At 41.8% G+C, this 18,517-nt stretch overlaps 1 protein-coding gene and 1 long non-coding RNA gene across 8 annotated transcripts in view; one reads left to right on the top strand and one right to left on the bottom strand.

Annotated features, from left to right (window-relative positions):
- Positions 1 to 17,337, bottom strand: part of LOC146813044 (olfactory receptor 5V1-like) — a 160,801-nt gene extending 143,464 nt beyond the window's left edge. The window contains exon 1 of the mRNA XM_085620060.1: positions 17,093 to 17,337. The gene's annotated coding sequence lies outside the window, so the exon portion shown is untranslated. The remainder of the gene's footprint in view (positions 1 to 17,092) is intronic.
- LOC146813042 (uncharacterized) overlaps positions 17,300 to 18,517 on the top strand; it is a 102,007-nt gene continuing 100,789 nt past the window's right edge. The window contains exons 1-3 of one of the 7 annotated variants that reach the window (XR_014966949.1): positions 17,310 to 17,455; positions 17,556 to 17,661; positions 17,847 to 17,874. This is a non-coding gene — a long non-coding RNA (uncharacterized LOC146813042). Of the gene's footprint in view, positions 17,662 to 17,846; positions 17,875 to 18,517 lie in introns of all 7 variants that reach the window. The other 6 variants (XR_014966945.1, XR_014966950.1, XR_014966947.1 and 3 more) reach the window with 6 other exon arrangements.

Here is an 18,517-nt window from a genome sequence, read left to right as displayed (position 1 = left end):
AACCATGAGGGGCCAGTGCTCCAGCTTCTGCAACACCATCACAGACTTCATTGCACCCCTAGCCTTAGACTCCAAAGGCTACATCTTCCTCTGCATCTTAAATTTCCACATCAATGACCCCAATGACAAAAACACTGCACACTTCCTCAAAAGTACGCGTTGACCCAGATCATCCATGACCTTCCACACACTGCAGGACACGAGCTGGACTCAATTTTCACCTCAAGCAATCAAGGCAAATACAGCCATGTCATAGAAATCACTTGAACCGCTCACTCCATCGTCCACTTCAGCATCCCCAGCCCTCACACCACAACCCCCACCAGAGGTGGATCAAAATCTCAGAGACCAAATGGTGAATGCCCCTAACACCACCAACTCTGCTACCATCACCATCCTTGGCCAGGGAGTGAAAAAGTCAACACCTGGATCACTAATTGCACAGATAGCACTGTCTCCATCAAAAGGAACATCCAGAGAAAATCCTCCAAAAAGGCCAGCTGGTGCACCAAAGAACTCAGAACAGCGAAATGAGACAGCAAACAGTTGGAGAAGGATTGGTGCTCCAGCAAGGATACCTCTGACAGGGCAGCCTTCAGGACCTCCCTTAACCTCTACCAGTGCCTGCTGAGGGCCACAAAGAAGACAGTCCTTGCCACATACATCAAAACGAGCACCAACAACACCAAGGAACTTTTCAATATTGTTAAGGAATTCTCCAACCCAGCAGCAAAAACCCTTGCAGGAGCTGTTCTACAACCTCGCCCACTTTTTACACAACAAGATCACTACCAGATACAGAAACTTCAAACCCCAACCCACAGCTATGGACTTTCTCAACAGATATGCCACCACCGTAACCAAAATGAACCATACACTGACCACTTGGAACAACATTTCCACCCAAAACTCCACCTCCACCATGAAATTCATACACTCTGGAGGTATCACAGACCCATGCCCGAACCACATCTTCAACCTCAGAACCCAAAGAATCGTCCAGGAACTCACCACCCTACTCAATAACTCTATCACCACTGCAACATTTCCCATGCAAACACACTATTGGCAATGGTCACTTACACTTGTAACTAAGTTACACATGTAAGTATACTCTTTTGAGTAACTTTACTACTGTTGTCTATTCACCATTTGCTAAATATGAAGTAACTCAGAAGTGTAAACTTAAATTTCACCACCACCCACCCTCCAAAACAGGGTGTGATGCACAGGCAGCTCCTCGTCTAAGGCAGAGGAACGTCGCCCTCTGCTCACTGAGGGCCTCATGTAGGTAGCATACCAGTTACCACTTCTAAAATACCGAACGATACCGAATCGGTATTTTAGAAGTGGTAACTCGTATGTAGGTAATGAGTCGGTATTTTTTACCGATTCGTTACAATTCGGTAATTACCGAATCGGTATTTACCGATTCGGTAATGAGGCATACCTTCCCATTGAGGGGAAGGTATGCCTCATTACCGAATCGGTAAATACCGATTCGGTAATGGAGGAGAACATGCAAGGGTGGCAGGGTGTCACATTGACACCCTGTTGCACCCCTGATTCGGCCATGTGAGCACATGTGGCACACATACATGCCCTAAGGGCATGTATGTATGCCACATTGCACACTGCTACGCGCTTCAAAATGCCCATACACAACCATTAATTATTTACCACCAACTAATATTTGGTGGTAAATACCGACTCTTAAACACACCCACACACTCCCCCTACATCTCGATTTTGGTTTCGGAATTTACCGAATCGGTAAAATTACCGATTCGGAAAAGTTACCGATTCGGTAACATTACCGATTCGGTAGTTTTACCGAATCGGTAGTTTTACCGATTCGGTAAATTCCGAAACCAAAAATTGTCCCCCTACATACCAATAGCCAAAATACCGGTCGGTAACGGTATAATTACCGAAAATCGGCCGTTACCGACCGGTATTTGGCTACCTACATGAGGCCCTGAGTGAGCAATTAAAAATGGAAAAATAAAATGATAATAACATTATCATCATTTCATTTAATCGTACTGGCTCTGTTGTCCGGGGGTGGGGCTGGGCTGTTTAGAGGCTGGGGGAGGAGTGGTAGGCACTTCTTAGTGCACATGACATTTCGGCCGGCCATCTTGGGCTGCCAAAATGTGATGCACACTTTGCACCGAGGCATTGCAGCTTATTTCCTGTCTGAGTGCCAAACCACAGTACTCAGACCAATCACAATGATGCACTGTAATGTTGTGATTGCCTCAGGGGAGCCTGGGTGCTTCCTGCTTCCAGAGAAGCCAGGAAGAGGACGGCGAGGACGGAGAAAAGGCAGCAGCTAGCTGGACCCAGGTAAGTGTTTTTATTTATTTAATAATTTTTTATTCCCTCCCGCCTCTGCTCTCCCTCCACTTCCCCTCCACTCCCCCCAGCACCCAATGCCCGTTCATAAGCATCCGCTACTGATTGTTTGATAATTGGCTGCCTTGGTCAGTTTTTACATTCGTAAGTGTGCACTCATCTCTCTTAAAACATGTGAGTAGTTGAAAGGTTTTACTAGCTAGCCAGGGGTTTGTGGTGCACCCAATGATCTTCAGCACATTTAACACTTGAAAATGGAGGGAGTAATCTAAGAATTATTATGCTAGGTTGTTACACAAGAGCATGACAATGTTAGCCCATGAGGAACATAAGTAGCACACAACCATAGACAATGCGCAACCAGCTTGTACAAGCAAACGTTTCTTATGCATGTGTCATTGTCATTTTGAAAATGTTCTTCTTGAAGTAGAAAGTGTGAATAACAAAAAAGTGAGGGCGTGAGAAGGAGAATGAAAGAGAGGGATAGAGTGCGTGCTTGAATGTTTGCATGTGTTGGCAGAGACATCTCCCCTGGGCTTAACTACTAACTGCCTGATGAAATTTCAAGACCTGTCTACCCTGGCTTCTCATGCTAGTAGTGCTCCTGCTTTCTTACCGTACTCAAAGTTACTCATACACCCAGCTTACCATTGCTCCCTACACAACTGGTCTAATTGAATCCTGTAGTTCTGCCTAGCCTCTTCCAATTGCCTTAGCAACTGCTCCTTTCCTGTATTTGCTCGGGCCATACTGCAAAAGATCAGCCTCTAAGGTTCCCACTCTGTATTCCATTCATTGCCAGACAACATCCAGTGAAGTGAGCCCCTCATTGTCGAGAAAATAGCCCATGCTTGCCTGCTTTAATGCCCCAACAACCTCCAGGTCTGAGAGAATAGCCATTTTTAACGTCCACCTTGGCCTTGGCAGGCCACCATTACCTTTTGAGGACATAGTGACCACAGTATGGTCTTTGATAAGGCCAGGTAAAATACGAACTGCCTTTATGTCATCTGCCAAGATTCTATCTGCGAAGAAATGATCTAATCTAGAACAGTGGATATATTTTTACTATGAAACGTATAGCCCTGCTTGGCTCACATACCACATCTCCACACATCGAGCAAAGTTAAATTATACAGCATATTTTTAAGAGCGTGCCACGCACAGGGGGCATGGGTATAATTCTTTGAAGTAGACCTATCAGAATGGGATTGAGGAGGGCATTAAAGTCCCCCGATAATTATTTTGGATGTAATCTCCAATAGGTTCCACTCTAAATTAGATTGATGCCACGGGTCGTCAGTATTAGGCCCATAACAAATGGCACATATTATATTGACTCCCCCACATCCCAGGATTGCGATAATCAACCTTCCAGAGTTGTCAGTCTTTGAGGATTTTATCACAATCCCTGTCCCACTCCTAATCACAAATGCAACACCCTTGCAGTGCTTTATCTGCTCAGATACCACATAATTGTCTATCCAACTACACTTAGAGAGGAGGGCCCAAGCCTCACTGGCAGCTAGGTGAGTTTCATGCTGAAGGATAACATGGGCATGAATTTCTTCTAAGTATCTCATGGCTAGCCCCTACCTACGCTTTGAAGTAAGACCATTTACATTCAAGGACAAAAAAGTTAGCTCATTGCCCCACCATCTAAATAGTTGAATTTGATACTATGGAGATCTATGTTCACATGCAAAGGTGATATTGAGGACTTATTTTTAAAAAAAATTTCCCACTGCACCCCACCTCGTACCCTACCCCAGACCTATCTCCAAACCCATTCCTGTGTCCCCATCCTCCCCCCACCCTGGGGAACCCTCCCATGATTATTAGGCCTAATGGTCTTCTCTTGGGAGGATATAACATAGTGAGATATCAACTATAGCACACCTCAGCCCTTCCCTTCAGAGCCCATCCCCATTAAGTTTGAATCAAGAACCTGCTCCTTTCCTGACTATATCGATCAACCCATCCACTTCCTCCACTGATTGGTAGTTATACATATGGTTGTTCCACATTATCTGAAGCATGACCGGGAATTTCGATTGCGCTTTAGCACCGAACATATTCAGCTCCTCTATCCTCTTCCCCAGTTCCCACTGCTTTCGGTCAGTGGCACGACAGACATCTGATCTTATGGAAAATGAATAGGTAGCAGTTAGTAGTTAACCCCAGGGGGGATGTCTCTGATAAGCCAGAAGAAATGCAAGCTTGCCTTATATCCCTATTTGCCAAGTTATACGCAGAGGAGGACCACCCCGCTCAAGACTCACTTAAAGCCTGGCTGAGAAAAGTGCAATTGCCAAGATTGACAATGGAGGGTAGAGAGGGTTTGGACGCTCCCATCACCAAGGAAGGGATCCGTTCAGGTCTATGTCAGAGCAGGAATGATGAGGCTGCCGGCCCTGATGTCCAGCCGGGTGAAGTGTGCTCTTAATAGTAGAACTGGTTTCAGTTCTGGAGATTCTGTTCAATTCAATATATTGGCTGCGAGGGGGATCCCCAAAACATGGAAGGAGGCAACAATAGTCTTATTTCTCAACCCTCTAAAGACCATAGCAGATCTGATTCCTACCACCCAATCTCCCTGCTGAATGCCGATTACAAAACCTTTGTGAGCATTCTGGTGGGGAGATTGGCAAAGCTTGCCCTACAATTGGCAGAATCAGGAGCCGATGCAACAGCTCATAGGTACAATAGATCTTGCCACGTCCCGCCCAGTTCCCTTGGCCATGGTTGCGATAGCCAAGGCCAAGGCAGTTGATCTGGTATGTTGGCAGTACCTTTCTGGAGGTTCTGAGAGTCATGGGATTTTGCCCGGGTTTTATATCTACCATTCAGATGCTGTATGATAACTTGTCGGCCAAGATACTCCTTTAGTATAACAAAGGTTACAAGACAGGGTTGCCCCCTGCCACTTTTGTTATTTGATATTTATATTGAGCCCTTTCTGCAATTCCTAAGAGTGGATGGCCAGGTTGCCCCTTTTGGTTCACCATTTTATGGAAGTAAGATCGTGATATATGTCGATGATTTGTTGATCTATACGTCAGATCCCAATACAACTATCTCAAGATTAGAACAGCTGGTAGCAGAATTTGGTGCCTTCTTAGGGTTTTCAGTGAATAACTCCAAAACTGAAGTGATGTGTTGGAATGTTGAAGGATGGAGTGAGAGAGTCAGCTTGGATATTTAGTATATAGGCATCTCAATTGTAAATGAGGTAGATGAAATCCCCCAGGGTAGCCTAGAAAGAGTAGCCAGGGAGATAGATTGATTACTTGCTAGGTGGAAGAACCTGCCTCTAACAATTTATGGCCGTGTAAATTTTATAAAGATGGTGATCCTCCCCAAATTGACTTATCATTTTAATTGCATCCCTCTTATATTCCCAGAGTCTAGTATTGATAAATTTCAGGGGGGAATGGTTAGTTTTGTCTGGGCTGACAGGGGTGCCATGCTGGCTTGGAAAAAGCTTAGATGTAGGCTTGATAAGAGCAGCCTGGCCCTTTCGGATTTAAATTTTTACTTCGCAGCATTCCAGTTCACGAATGTCCAGATGTTAATTGGGAAACCTGATAACTCTCTTTGGGGATGCTCCTGGGTGAAATGGTTAGAGAATTGAGCATTGAGGGATTCTTGTATAGGTTCATTGCCCCCAAATTCTTTAAAAAGTTGCGCTTGAAAATCTTGAGGTCTGCATTGAATCTATGGTACAGGACTAGGAATCTGCTTAGCTTAGGCTATTACTCTGACTTCGCCCCAATATGGGACTCACTGGGTAACCTTGCATGTATGAGAGATGGCCTTAGTCTCCCTTTAAAGTGGGCTGGATTTGTCACCTGGGCAGATTGGATGACAACTCAAGGGCTGCTCCTCTGGGAAAATTCTAAGAGTGAAAGTTGGAGATAATCTGTTCCGGTTTAAATTTGTGCAATTATGCACCCTGTTTTGCTGCCTCAAAACAAGAGATTGGGGGTGACTGGGATTTCGAGCTACCCCTCCAAGATGTTACACCTAAGAGTAAGGAGGTTGCAGCCTGGTATTGGAGACGTTTGACCGCAGATGAAAATAATTTAAAACCTCTGCACTTAGTATGGACAGATGTTTTTAAAGAAGTGGATCTTCAACCAGTCTGGAGTCACACTCTAAAGCTCTGATATATATTTTTTCACCATTAATCGGGTTTATTGGACGCCATTCAAAATAGCTAAGTTCACCCCCTTACCACCCTCAAGTGCAGAAGGTGTGGTTGTGTGGAAGCCAATGATGATTATATTTTCTTCCTGTGTCCTAGGTTAAAGGAATTCTGGAGTGAAATAGAGCTTCTCCTGAGAAATATCCTTGGAGTGGTGATTGTCATGAATTCAATGTTAGTTCTCTTGGGAGTTGACATGACGCGCAACCTCCTGCGAGGGAGCAGAGTGGGTTATTATTTTATCTGATACTTATCACAACGAGGGAAATCTTCAAGATGTGGATTGATTCGCTACCCCCAAAGGCTGAGTACTGGGTCATGGCGGCCGTCTGGGATTGGCGTTTAGATTAGGGATGCAAAACAGGCTGTTCATCTGTATTATGGGCCAATATCTCAAAGTGGTGCAGAGACCAAGTATTCCAATGATCACACCAAGGCACTGTCAGGGGTGACTGTCCAGTTTGGCTATGTCAGGACCTTGGGTGAATGCAGTAGACCGCAGCATGCACAGATAGAGCGGTCTGAGATTTACAGACGCTACAGTGATAAGAGGATCAAAAACAATCAAAAATAAATTCATGTGCGTGCGTGTGTGTGCGTGACCACGGTGGCACTGACACGCATGCCGCATTGCCACCTATGCCTGTTTTCTTTGTGTGAGGGAATCTTGTACTGGTGTGATACACTAACGTGATTGTCCAATACAGTTCCATGACAGACACTGACAGTAGTTTTATGATAATTTCTGAGGGTAGAACCACTCCAGTTCATTATATTTGTATGTAATTCACTTCATGTAATTATCCTGAACACCTGGAACAGCTCCAGTTGCATGCAGAATATAAGAGCATACAGCTTTGTCTTGGCACTAAAACCTCCTTGCCTTGCTGGCATGTTTAATGAACTGTAAAAAATTACTGAAAATGGTTCTGTGTAAGCCTGCCCTGCTTGAATTATCTGAACTACATGTAGCACTTGTGCATACAATTTTGCCACTCTTTGTAGTTGCCAGCCGCCGCTGGTGTGAAGCCCAATAGGTTACTACTGTCAAAAAGGAGCAGTAGTAAGTGCAACACCACATATGGTCAACCAATCGCACTGCAACACTCTATCATCGAAAATAATGGCGGGAGAGGCTTAAAACAGCACCTATCAGGAAACAGTTTTAAACTAAATTATTTATTTCATCTCATTTTATGATAAAATATTTCAATATTTTAATTTTTTATCAAAAAAAAAATGTAACTAATGATTTTGAAAAACAATTATCTTCTTTTAGATTAACTCTATCCATAACGTTTGTTAGGTTTCAATATAATTATTGGGGCACATGCTTCATTCTAAATACCGGTGACAAAGGGGCAGATTCAGTTTTTTACGTTTGCGAGTCGCAATTAATGAATGTGTAGGAATCACATTTTTTTGTGTGATTCCTACATGCATAAGTAATTGCGGTTCCTAAATTGCGATTTCTTAAAAATCGCAATTTAGGAAGCACAATTACTTACTTACTTTGATGCATGTGTCCCATTATACTTTAGGTGGGAGTTTTTAAAATACATCTTAATGAATAACTGTAATATTAATATAATATATTTAATTCCACTAAATATTTAATTTAAAATTAGGTAAATAGTGCTAAAGAATGTTTTACTTTTTTTTCCACTTAAAATAAATATATATTATATTAGTTTATATTAATATTTGACAGAAAATGCGTTACTAATTTATTTCAAGATAATCGTCTACTTTTCCCTATAATTTCACTATACTTTCTCCAAGGGATATCTCTTATGGTGGAGATCTCTCTATGGTACATGTATAGAAAATGTTCCAAAGTCTGCTAAACATGAAAAAAATCTAATACTATTTATTTGTTGTGTTAAGAATGTAAATTTGTTTTATATTTATTTTGAATCTAGAACAAAATACAAAATGCTTTTGTACTATAGCCTCATTTTAATTTCAATTTTATTAAAATAAAACCTCATTTAAAGGAAACAGTAGGTGTACGTCTTCTTTTCTTCCTTAGGTCTAGAGTGTTCTAAAGAAGGTGCCTAATAGTGCCACATTTATGCCTGACACTAGCCTGTGCATAGAGATGACTCCTGACAAGTGTGATCCTGACTCACTAATCTAAGATCAAGAAAATCCATCTTCCCTTTGCAGAGCAAGCGTGCCCACCTAGAGGTGTGGCCATTGTTTTGAACAGTCTAAACCTCCTTGATCAAACCAGTTCTGGGGCTGCTCTCCCACCACGGGGCTTATTACCTGCCTAACTGGGAGGGCTTAAAAAAAGACATGTGCAGGTGTGAGCTACATCTGTGTGACAGGGTGAGCCCGTTGGAATTTAATTGAATTCCTTGACATAGCACAAATGGCCTTCCTGCCCGAGAAACAAATACACCTCCCCACACCCATGACATAATCTTTGCTGTAGAACAGGTTTGCACACCTTCACCAGCCTCTAGGAGATTCAGTCAGGAAAAGGATCACTTATAAAAGTTCCTTTTCTAAAGTTTTATGAAAATTTGCACTTCACTATTGAGTTGGGCTTTTAATAAGTATTAAAAATAGTTCTTGACTTATTTTCCTAGCTTATCCATAGCCAAAGATAGTAGACTTACTATTTAGTATTAAATCCCAGTGCTTCTCTATGGGCCAGCCAGTTTTCCTACAGTGAAAATCTCCTGTATGTGTGCTAGTCAGTGTAGGGACATGTTAAAAATATAATTCTATATGTTCTGCTTTTAAATACAATTCTCCCTGCCTTCTGGAGTGCACAGCCTACTTAGTGGTCAATTAATATTAATTATTATGGAGAGGAGTTAACTGTCCAAGGGTTTATTTTAACAGTTCAGGAGGCTGTTTTAAAACTGCAGCAGGCAGACTACAGTTGTAAGCCTGGATTCAAGTTTGTATTGTCATACTAGTGGATTGCACTGTGCTGTAGGCTGTACATCACATATAACATTACATGATGTGGGTGTACTTTGGACACCAGATATCATGGCCTTATAGTAAAGTTAATTATGTGTATTACAGGTTAGCCAATGTTGGAATGTTTTAGGGTTCAGAATGGTTGAACACGCTTTTTAGTGGGGTCCCGGGGTATAGAATCTAAATTCCAGCAGCATCTGCCCACAAAATTGAGGGTGACCACGGAAAAAGATGCACTTTATCATAATCATTAATTTGAACAGTGGTGTGACAAGCTGTACTACCTTGAGCTTGAGTGGTGAAAAGATAGTAGACGTTTTCCCCCAATCTTAAATTGAAAAACATTAGATGAATGAAGCTGTTTACCAAAATAAAGTGATTTAATCTGAGATCAGATAAAAATAAAATCTCACCAATTAATTTGTTGGTTGGAGTTCTTAAAATGCAGTGCTTCAACATTTGTTTTTCACTGCCAACTAGCACGTTCAGTAGTTGTAACAGTATATTGCAAAGTAAAGCCATTAATACCAGATTTAATTGCATCCCATACTCTAATCACACATTGTGAATGATGTTTAGCCTCTGAAAATTATTTTACAAATTTCTTAATGCAGGCAATAGCTGCAGTATTTGATACTTTGGACTAGCACACTTGGGTGAATACCCGCCTCATCAACTTGTTTCAGGCAGTAATGGGCCTTCTGGAGAACTGGGTCCTTTTGGATTTTCCTTAGTGATAGCAGCTCCTCAGGGCTTCTCAGTTTCTGCTAACATTTTCCCATTTGTTTTTGTTCTTTTGCTTTGGTTGAGCTCACTGGTGTATTAGAGGCAACAGGGGATTTTCTTGAGATGTTAGGACCTGGCCAAACAGTTTATGATGTTACATGTGATCTAGGGATAGTAGATTGGGAGTTCTTCCAATGAGCAGGCATGCTTGTAGGGAGGCTGAAGATTTGAGAGTTTGAATGTTTTGCTCAACAGAGTAGTTTTTATAGTATTTACAGAATACTTTTTATTAGATGATAGCCCTAGCTGTGAAGATTTAGAATATAAAAATTTAAAAAAAATTAATTAAAATGACACACATTTAAATGAACACGAAACTTTTGAAAATAAATACAGCTTTTGCTAAAATTATTATTAAACACATGAAATGGGAAATTAGACATTACGGGCCCTATTCACAAACTAACTTAAGACAAAATCCTAAACTTACTACTTTTGGTATTCACAGAAGTTAGGATTTTGTATTAAGTTTGTCTTAAGACAAACTTAAGACAGACTTAAGACAGACTTAAGACACACTTAAGGCAAACTTAAGACAGACTTAAGACAGACTTTAGTTAGGATTTTGTCTTAAGTTTGTCTTAAGTTTGTCTTAAGTCTGTCTTAAGTTTGTCTTAAGTCTGTCTTACGTCTGTCTTAAGTTTGTCTTAAGACAAACTTAAGACAAAATCCTAACTTCTGTGAATACTAAAAGTAGTAAGTTTAGGATTTTGTCTTAAGTTAGTTCTGTGAATCGGCCCCTTTGGAATGATTGCGACCAATTCTAAAATGAATAAATAAAGAATAAGAAAATGACTAATGCTGAAATGAATGTTACATGCAGTAAGATAAAGGCAAAACACATTGATATAAATAGTATGCTTTAAAACTGTCTTGGTGTTCCAGCACCTTCATACCAATGTTCCAAGGACTCTTATTTCTTCTTGTTTTAACTGTATCATCAGTAGCATAGATCTCTTTTTTTCTGTTCTTTCCATATCCATAATTTAGTCTTAGGGATGTTGGTAGGGTGTAGCACTTAATGTTTGATGATGGAGGTCTTTACCAAGTCTAGTGTATGCCATTGGGATAGAATGGCAGCGATGGAATACAAATGGCATATAGCCAAATGAATCTGGCCTATATTGATATAATACACAAAGGACAGCATCATACAAAGAGTGCAATACATGAAATGTGCATTGAAATTAATATGACAAGTGTTGACATTCATTTTACATGAGCTGAAGCGTATTTGACATGTTGAGGTGTGGCTATGGTATTTAACAGTCTACACCTCCTTGATTAAACTGGGCACATGGGTACACCTTGAGGGTTTATTGTAATGTGAGAAGCATGGGGCATATGGACACACTGGAAGGGGCTTGAAACACTTGGAAATGTTTCATGAGGTGTTTTTCATATTTTTTTATTTTTTTATTATTGTATTTTATTGCAGTTTAATACTAACAACAAAAAGAAAACCACCATATTCATGTCAAATTACAAAAGAGAAAACAAAAGTAAAAATGAGCACAAATATGAATCACTTGTAAGATTGAAAACAAATAGGAGTTTGAATAACATCCACACCGAACACAAAGGCAAGTAGGGGAAGGAGGACGAGGCATGAGTGTCATATCAATCGAAGGGACAAAAGAATATCGCACTTTTAGTTGGTGCTGCAGGCACAATTTTGGCATGAGGAACACTATGTTTTTCATATTTTTACATACATCACAAGGAGATCAAAATATGTTTGCCAGACAGTGTATGGCTCATTTACATGTAGATTTTAGGAGCTGGATGCACATGCAAAGAAGCAAATAGTGTAAGCCGCTTAGGTACAAAGTGGAGAATTGAGCATAAGGATGATGTTTGAATAAATTGAGACACCAGCACAACTCCTACCTGCATAGGTCTCACATGCACCACTCCCACATACACAGTCCCATATGCACCACTCCTATATGCACAGCTTCGACAAATTGATACAGATTGTACCAACCTAACGCACACATGTAGTGATTGCTGAGGTACATGAACTCTAAAATGTGGAACAACTTGCCAACTGAATTACACCAGATTGACAACAGCATCTCCTTCAAGAAATATTTAAAATTATGGGTTCTTTCATATTTCTCAAATTTCCGTGCTTTCACATTTCAGTACAATATTAAGCAGTGGTGCAGTGCTAGCACTATAATGCTATTTAGACTGAATATCTCTGGTCCATTAATAATTAAATGAATCTATACATAGGTAATGTTCATTTAGACAGTGAGGGGCCTATTTATCAATGTATTGCATCAAACTTGTTTCAACCAAGGAGAGAGCAAGGGCAATGCAACACTAAAGGCCACCTTGCATGGCTTGACTAATCTGGAGTAACCAAAGCAGCACAAATCACTGCGTTGCTCTACTCTGCCCCAGAGAGGTGTTCTATGGGTGGAGTGTGGGGGTTCCCACACATCCACCCATGGATGTTTTTGCATTCCTAGATTTACCAACACTGGTAAAACTGGTAATGCATCAAAATGAGAGGGGCAGGGAAATATCTTTATTTCTCCTCGCTGTTTTCTCTTTCTAAGTGTGCTGTATTCCACCTCTGATGATTATTTTTGTGCAGTTACTTTGTGCAGTTATTTGCTTGAGTTAACCATAACTATAACTGCTGAGTTTCTATAGTTTTGTGCGAGTAAAATGTGAGCATAACTATAATGTTCCTGTAACCTTTGAAGTATATCTCTCTCCCTATATATATATATATGTATATCGGTAGTTATAGTTCGGACCATGTTTCTATTCAAAAAGCGTTTTTTGTTTTGCCAATATCTTTGGCGTCGTTTGACGAATCTTCGTAAAATGTTTAAAACTGATTGTTCACTCAGTTAAGCTCCTGTCCTGAAAGTTTTGGGGTGATTCGTCTAGCGGGGCCGAGAAAAAAGGGAGGTCCCGAAACGCAGTTTGCCCATGTTAAGTTCATAGGCACTTTAGACATGGCTACAGCCCGAACTGCTGAACGGAATTACACCAAATTTGGCAAAAAGGTAGCTCTTGGTACAAAAAGTTAACTTTTTAGGTCTTGCCTAGGCAGCACGCATGCGCTGCTTAAGGAGGGCCTTTAGCCATCGGTCTTCACTTTTCAAGCACTGCACTCGTGCTTGTGGCAGCATCCACCTTGCAGGAGCAAGCAGCGGCGCGCCACAAGCACGAGTGCAGTGCTTGAAAAGTGAAGATTGGACGCGCACGCATGCACCAATCACGGGCTTGTTTTTTTTTCTGTATGCAGCGTGGCAGCTTGCTCCTCATTGGCTGCAATACAATACGTGATTGCCCTTTCTAACACAATGAAGGAATTTCTCATTTACATGTGCTTTGAAAGTAATAAACAGCTTACGGTGCAACTTTTACTGTTTATTGGCCATTTTCCTTGAATCTCTTACAAAATGCAAGATTGCTCTCTCGCGGGCATTTTCTCTGACAGTTCTAACTTTTAAAATCTGTTTTTACATATTATGTCAGTGTTCTACACTGTTCTCCTGCACCGCGAGCGGTTACTTTCTGAGCTGCAAACATCAGTTCCTGGAAAACATGGCGCGGAGCATGGAGTTTGTAATGCGACCACAGGGCACGCCCAGAAGCTGCAACAGCAGCGTTTAGAGTCCAAAGCAAGATTATAAATACAGAAATAATTCAATTCAATGGCTGCTGCGTTCCCTTTAGGTAAAAGCTTCCTCTTATGCTGCAAAGCTCCGTCTCCTCCCTCTTCTCCATCCTCGCCCTCCTCCTCTCAATATTTGTTTGTATGCTGAAACATTGGTGGATTTCTAACTCTGTTCAGAATTTGAATTAGGTATACAAAATCAATGTCCGGTATTTTAAAATTATATTTACATAATGTAAAACATGTGTTGCACTCACACCTGGGTGACGTTGTACATAGCATTTCCGGTTTCCTGCTTTGCACTTCCTCTCACTGAAGGTCATTTTACATGTACCTGGTGCTGAAATAGGACAATAGAGTTCTGTGCATGAAGAGTTAAAGGAAGAGAAGTCAAAACAAATAGGATATTACTATATTGGGTATTACTTGAGTAGTTCTCTGGAGCATTTTGCTTTCAGGCATGTGCTTCTTCTCCAATAATATCCCTGCGTTTAACAGTCAACGCTCCCCGCTCCCTCCACCCACAGCATGTCGGCGATTCTGCTCTCAGTCACCCCATGGCGTTCATCGTCATCGTGAATGAACAGCGCAGCTCTGGCAGTGGAAATCAGAAGATTTACTCCCTCTTCTAAGGTGTCCCTTTCTTCTCTTTACTTTCCGAAGTCTGTCTTTATTTGTCCTGTCTCTCTTTCTGTCCCTATCTTGCTTGCATTTTTTCCCTCGATTCTCTGTCCACCCTGGTCTTTACAGGTACCCTCCAGCCTTTTCTTTTTAAATCAGTTACGTTTATTTCACCTCTTTTTTCCCTCGGCCACTTTTGATTTAATATCCCCTCACCCCCATCCCCAGTTTCCGTCTTCCTCTCTCTGCCTCGTCCCCTGCTCTCCTCCAATCCTGTTTCCCCTGAGCCCTCCAATGTATCCCCTGACTCGCATCCCTGCCCCCCTTTCCCACTCCCCTCCTCACATCACATTGCACCAATATCATTAAAGATGCAGGGATACTGTCGAGGCATGAGGTGCGGGATCTGATAAATGGCAAACAGGCAGTTTGAAGCTGCTGGGTTTGCAAAAGGCTGGAGTTTTGGGAGATGAAGGCCTGAGGTTTCGTCTCGCTTTTAGTTTTGTGTGTTCTTGACTCGTGGGTATCTTGTCTTGTAGGCATCCCTACAGGAAGACTCGCCTAATGATCAATAAATTACTAGTACAATTATTCTTAGCAATTATATAACCTGACATAGACGGGCCGCCACTGTACTACAAACAGCTGTGATACAACTCCAAATTATGACCACCCTTTTGCACAATTTGGCATGGGGCACTAAAATTTCACCAGGTTAGTTGGCCTAGATGTGTACACAGATGTTGGACTGATATCTGCACAATACAGGTTCTGAAATTCAGTCACATCTTTTAGTGGTATTGTCCCAACAGACCCATGTGCTCTGTAGGATCAAATACAATCCCCAGAAGTAGGAAGTCAAACTGGTATGGAAGGAGCTTTGTTACTGGTACTATAGAACAGTCTCCCGCTCATATCCGGACCATGCCCTACCTGCTTCAGTTCAGGAAAGAACTTAAAGCATGGATTTTTAATAGCTAGGATTTTTATCAATAATTAGAGTGTTCTGGTTTTAAGCTCCGGTTTCAGCTAGCGCCAAGACACCCTTGGGTATTCATGCGCTGTATAAATTGCAATAAAATGCCATAACTGAGTTTTGCTGGGGTGGGGAGGTGAGGCAGGCCTTGCATATGCCCCCCCCCACACATCAGACCCACATTTCACTTTTGGCATGCTTCTCTGTGGTACATGTTCTGTATAAGGCTTATAGGAGTCTGCCCTAACAGACTGCACAGCTTTCGTGGCCATGGATGATAGCCCCAGTAATACACGTAGGCTGCTCTTAATGCTTTACACGGATTAATTTATCCAATCTGTAGTGCTCTGTATAACTCCAAGGCAGTACACAAAAGGGCCCTTGCTACAGAGTCCCAAGACCTGAGTTCATAGGTACAGACCTGCCAGGGTGATGGGATCTGGAATTGCTAATCCCCTGCTCGTCCCTAAAATAAAAACACGGCTGTTGTGGAATATACATGGTATGACACAGGTGGACACTAGAATGTCATTGTTCACCCAAATACCGTGAAGGGTAGAGAAAGACCTGTGACTGGTACATATATCTCCTCTTGCTGCCAGCTGACCCTAGCACATATACTCATTACATCCCCTAGTGGTGTTGCCTCTCCCTCTGCAATCACCTTGAACCCTCCTTTGGGCAGCATCTTGTACTCAACGCATGCCCAAAAGACCTGCAGGCACTGTGAAGTAGCCTTTGAGCGGCCATCACTCATACATAAGTACCTAAAGTGCATACATAAGGGCTGCTGCTACACACCACGCTTCTCAAGTTGACAAGCTGCACATCACGTCTCACAGCTGCTCTTTGGAGAATAATTACAAAAACAGTGAGTTGAAGTGCACTCCTTTTCATCAATATTTCGTCAGTTTAATCAATTGTTGCGTGCATCCCAGTGACGCGGTCCGCCCCACGGCCACGTAAATAAAGATACAGTCCATTTATTAGGGAGCGTATTATCGCTCCCATGCCGGGAGCACTGCTGCGTCGCAAAGACTGTGCCACAATTATTTCCGTTCAATCATTTTATTCATATTATTCCAATCTTTTGATTTTTTTCTCAATTCATTCTGTCACATGAAATCCAATTTACGTATAAAAATCTGATGCTGTAGGTATGCCCATCCAGGCCTTTTCACTAAAGCAGGACATATACATATTCCATCCTCAGTAGTATGTAATTCCCAATGCATTTGGGGCTGCTTCATCGCCCTTCATCAGGGGTTCACTACAAATATAAACAACGACTTTAGACAATATGTTTAAACTTTCAAAACATGTTACATACTATCTTAATAATTTGCTCTTAATGTGTGCATTCTAAAATGCCTCAATCGGCGTTCTCCCTCCAATGGCCACCAACGTAAAACCAAAATGCAATACCACCCCATTCTTCCCTCTCTTAATCCCACATTGTGAACCATATTATAAACCTTGTGAGAATGTCACCCCGCTGCCTCAATGCTCAAACTACCCCGTACTCATTAAACCAAACCTCATGGAAACACTCCCGTACCTGTAGTGTATGTACCGATCTCATTCCTCCTTCTTCAAAAACCGCCTTCCAACTCTCACACCTGCTTCCCTTTTTCAACTCATCAGACCCCTCCCTTTGACATCTGCACTACAGAACCGATAATCCTGAACCCGTTTTTTACTAGGTTCCTCTTCCTTTATCCTTTATCCTTACACTCACAGTCTCTCTTTCCTTTCCATCGCACTCACTACCAACATTCACACTACTTCATTAACGACCATAGACAAGGGGGTCCGCCTAGTTCTCTGGCTCTCTTGACCTTTTTAAACCGCTTCCGGTTTCCATTAACCCTCCCACACTTCGGAAGCAACACGTTTCTTTTCCGAGACCTGTTTACACCAGGTAACTCCCTACCCTCCATATACCCTATGGTGTTTTTTATTTTCCTGTTTATCACTTTGGTCCAACCCGACCATTCATTTTTGCCCGTACTCCCCTTCAGGCTCCATCTACACGGCCATACCCGCCCGTGGGATTCGTCTATTTATTTTGTTACCCGATTACATGTTCCCTACCTTCGGATCATTTTGAAGTTTAACGACATCTCGGTGAGTCATGCTCTTCAATTTCCGCACTTTCTTTAACACGTACTTATTCCCGCTGCACGTATACGAATTTTACTATCTTTATGAGATTCTGCCGATATTACGTTTACATCTCCGTTCTTTCCCGGCCCCCCTTGCAAACCGCCCCCTACTATACAATTTTCTTTTGTCTCTTCCTGTTACTACAGACTTCCATCCCTAACTTCCTCAACTCAGGTAATACTCTTTTCTTCTTATCCGGCATTCAGCCACTGTCTTTCAGTTGCATGCTCTGGTCACCTCTCCCATGGCCCAATTTCGGCCTGTTTCATGTTTATTTTAGAAGTTTTGTATCAGCCTTTGGACGTTTCTCATTTACATTACCAGTACTATGCTTTAGTGTTGTTTACCTGTTTTTCCCTGAATCATTCGGTTCAATGCTCTCTTCGGAGGACACGTTAAACGCACAATTGCGCTTTGTTTAAGCATGAAACCATTGTTTGAATATCACTTTGAAACGACAATATTGACTTCACCGTCCATTTACTTGAATTTTGCCTATTACTTTGCTTTGAAGTTTAGTTTTGTTTACATTTTGGACCCTTCTAACCATTTTGTTCTTCAGTACGGTACAATCACCGACTTAGATTGACATTTGTCACACGCCCACCTTAGTTTTGAGTGTTTTTCTCTACGTCCTCCATTTTAGTACCATGTCACAGTTTGTCACAGCTCCTGGCTCATTGCCTTTTCTTTCTCTGTGAACCTTTGATCCCACCCTTCTAAAAACTCCTTGCTCTATTATATGTTTTCTCCAATTTTCAATCAACAGCACCTTTAAGATTGGCGTTTTACAGTTTTTCCTTAGTTAATCATTGAC

The sequence above is a fragment of the Triturus cristatus genome, chromosome 7 (genome assembly GCF_964204655.1).
Source record: "Triturus cristatus chromosome 7, aTriCri1.1, whole genome shotgun sequence".
Classification (NCBI taxonomy): Eukaryota; Metazoa; Chordata; class Amphibia; order Caudata; family Salamandridae; genus Triturus; species Triturus cristatus.
Note: the sequence above shows the minus strand (reverse complement) of the source record. Positions and strands in the feature narration are given on the sequence as shown.